We start from the raw sequence: 3,489 nt of genomic DNA on the forward strand, positions 1-3,489 counted from the left end.
CGTCTTAACTTGAACACCACACCCAGAAAACCTTCCATAGATCTTTTCACACTCCGGGTATGGCTTCACATAAAGATTATAGAACCTAAGCCTAGAAGGCATAATCAAATCCTTCAACCCAAACTCAAACCCAATGGCACCTTTCCCCCTCAAACACTCTACCACACTGTACCTAGCCACAATCTGCTTCTCAAAATTCACACCCAAATATTTAGGCACCTCAGCCAAACACTCTACACTACACTTCATCCTCTGCACAAGAAACTCAACCTTCCTTTCAACATCCCCAACCTCGTAACAAATCACCCTAGGCTCCTTCCAAATAACCTTCAGAGCATCCCTTCGAGTCAAACCATACCCACACAAACAATCCACTCTTAATTTCACCTCAAAACACGCTCTCATCAGACCCGAACCTATAACCCTCTCTTTGATACTTTCCCTGCATTTCAAACTCTCTATCAGTCTCAAACACCGCGTAAGCTCTCCAATTTCCATCCCCAGAATCCTCGGGTCCCGCGAGATCTCGCTCCTCATCTCACGATTGGAAAACCCTAGCTCCTTGATTTCCCGAAACAACGGCATCAGCCTCTGCTCAACACCGAGCGCCAAAACCCTAGGAAAGGAACGGACAACGAGATCAATCTCGTCCCGGGGAATTCCGAACCCCGCGAGAAAATCTATCACGATCGCGATTTCGTTCTCGCTCGTGACAACCACGTCGGGGAACCCTTCCAGAATGCTGGCCACGGTGGCGTCGGAAAACGCGAAATCGGTTTTGAGCGCGTTGAGCTTGGGTGAGAGTTGGAGCGGGTCGAGATGTAACTTTGTGGAAGAGAGGAGAAGGTTGAGGAGGGTGGAAGGGGAGAGTGTGGGGAAGCGCGTTTGGAGATGGGGGAGACGGGATTGGAGGGTGTGGTGGAAGGAATGGTGGAGGAGGGAGGGGTTGGTAGTGAGGAGGGAAACGATGTCGTTTTGGGGGATGCGGAGGGAGAAGAGGGTGGTGAGGGAATGGTGGAGTTGAGGGAGAGGGGCTTGGAGAAGGGAAGGGTTGCGGGAGAGGAAGGAGGGGATGAGGGAAGAGGGGAAACCGTACTTCTGGAATAGGTTCGCCACCGCAATTTTTTTTCTGTACTGAGAGAAAGCGGAAGTGCTTCCGAGGAAACGCGCGTTTGCATATTTCGCGCCCAACGTCATTCTTTGTGCTGCCAAAAGCTCTGTCTGTGGCCTCAACCGTGATTTGTCTTCGTTGTGGTTGTGGTATTAAGCCGGTGATCCCTAAAATTAATAGTATGTATGGGTATATTCGATTAAACCAACTGATAATTTTGGAAGTTAATAAATTCATTAAAAGTGCCTCTATAAGTTAATTAATAATCTAGTTTGTAAATACAAAATAAAATAAGTATATAAATTTTAGGCTTAAATGCTTACTTCGTCTCCGTCCACATTAAGTGGTGAATTTTCTTTAGTATCCGGTTTTAAAAATGAAGACATTAGGTTTTATGTTATGCAAAATATATGAATAAAGTTCACAAAGAAAGAATAAGTTCAACAAATCATCAAATAAAAAACTGAACAAGAGATAGAAAAAACTGGACAATAGAAGAGAAAAAGTACAACCACATCAACATGGACTTAACGTCGTTGCTATCAACTTAATGGAAATAACTTTATTCATATATTTTTCATAATATAGGAATCCAATATTTTCGTTTTTAAAACCGGATACTAAACAGAAATTCAACTCTTAACATAACCATGAAGTAAACATTTAAGCCTAAATTTTATCATATGAATAAAAGTTAGTCTAAAAGAATATATGTAATATATAATTTTAAATTATAAAATTTAGTAATAGGTTGGTAAAGAATTTTTACGAAAAAAATCACGTGTTTTAAATTTGATAAGTTCATATACAAAAGTTGTATAGAAAATATAGTCTTAATGTTGTATGAAGCATTTATGCTTAAATGCAGACAAAAAAAATTCAACATCTTACAATGGTTCTAAAAAATATTTGAAATTGTTATTTTCATCTTGAAGTTTATATAAAGAATATCTTGTGAAAAAAAAAATATTGAAATGTCTAAGAGAAAGTTTTTAGGGTTATATTTTCAAACAATTCTTAACTTTTTGGTTTGTGAGCAAGAATAATACCGTTGTATTTGTTAATAACTTAAAAGAGTGTTTATTATCTTATAGTCATCTTAAGACATCATTCTATTTTCATTAAGAAAAAAATTGTGATCTTTAAATCACGGTCTAAACAAAGTGTTTAATTAGGTATAATTTGATTCAAAAATGCTAAGTTGTTTAGTCAAAAGTAATTATGTTATAAGAGATGCCTTAAGTTGTTATAGGTCAACATGTCTTGTGTTGACTTTGGAAATATATATATATATATATATATATATATATGGGGTTTGCTAACGCGCGTATGCCTGTTTTTAGTTGGTACATTTTAGCAATGTATACCGGGTTTTAGTAGACAAAAATACCCTTATATATCATGGATTCTAAGTTTTAAGGTTACGGGTATTTTAATAATTTTCATTCTCAAAACTTAAAAAAAAAAAACCCCCAAACCGTTACTCACCTCTCTCATTCCTCTCAATCCTTTCTCTTTCATCTCTCTCACTCCAACCTTTTTTCTGTCATCCCTACTGTAGCCCCAATTGAAAAAATCAGAAACACTTGCCTTTAAACAATTTGACTTTGTAAAGAGTTGAGTCATTGACATATTCACCTTCAGGCAAAGGTTCATTCAAGATCTCTTCAATTTCACCATCTTCACTAATTTCTCTAATTTCATCATCTGCATATGTTGAACCATCATCTCTAAAAAAAACCCTCCAGGCCAATTACCAATTCTTTCGAATGTCATTATGCTTGTGAAAATTAGATAAAATTATATACGACAAAAATTATAAAATGAAAACTCATTATAAAGTCATTTTTTGTAAGAAATTGTTTAACAACGAGTGTTTCTGATTTTTTTCCAGGCCAATTACCAATTCCTCTGATGTCATTATGCTTGTGAAAATTAGATAAAATTATATAAGACAAAAATTATAAAATAAAAACTCATTATAAAATCATTTTTTGTAAGAAATTGTTTAACAACAAGTATTTTTGATTTTTTCCAGTCAATTACCGATTCCTTTATGTTTGTGAAAATTGGATAAAATTAGAGGAGACAAAAATTATAAGATCAAAACTCATTATAAAATCATTTTTTTGTAAGATTGTTTAACGACAAGTGTTTCTGATTTTTTTCAATTGGGCTACAGTAGGGTGTTTCTGATTTTTTCAATTGGGACTACAGTAGGGATGACAGAAAAGATTGGAGTGAGAAAGATGAAAGAGAAAGGGTTGAGAGGAATGAGATAGGTAAGTAAGGGTTTCGGGGGTTTCTTTTTTTTTTTAGTTTTGAGAATGAAAATTATTAAAATACCCTTAACCTTAAAACTTAGAATCCATGGTATA

The 3,489-nt window shown here is 35.7% G+C and overlaps 1 pseudogene; it reads right to left on the bottom strand.

The window, feature by feature from the left end:
• Positions 1 to 3: 3 nt before the first annotated feature.
• Positions 4 to 1,255, bottom strand: LOC148193598 (transcription termination factor MTERF15, mitochondrial pseudogene; annotated as a pseudogene).
• Between the last annotated feature and the right edge of the window lie 2,234 nt (positions 1,256 to 3,489).

Source organism: Vigna umbellata, chromosome 9 (assembly GCF_029865625.1).
Source record: "Vigna umbellata cultivar VRB3 chromosome 9, Vumbellata_1.0, whole genome shotgun sequence".
In the NCBI taxonomy this organism is placed as follows: Eukaryota; Viridiplantae; Streptophyta; class Magnoliopsida; order Fabales; family Fabaceae; genus Vigna; species Vigna umbellata.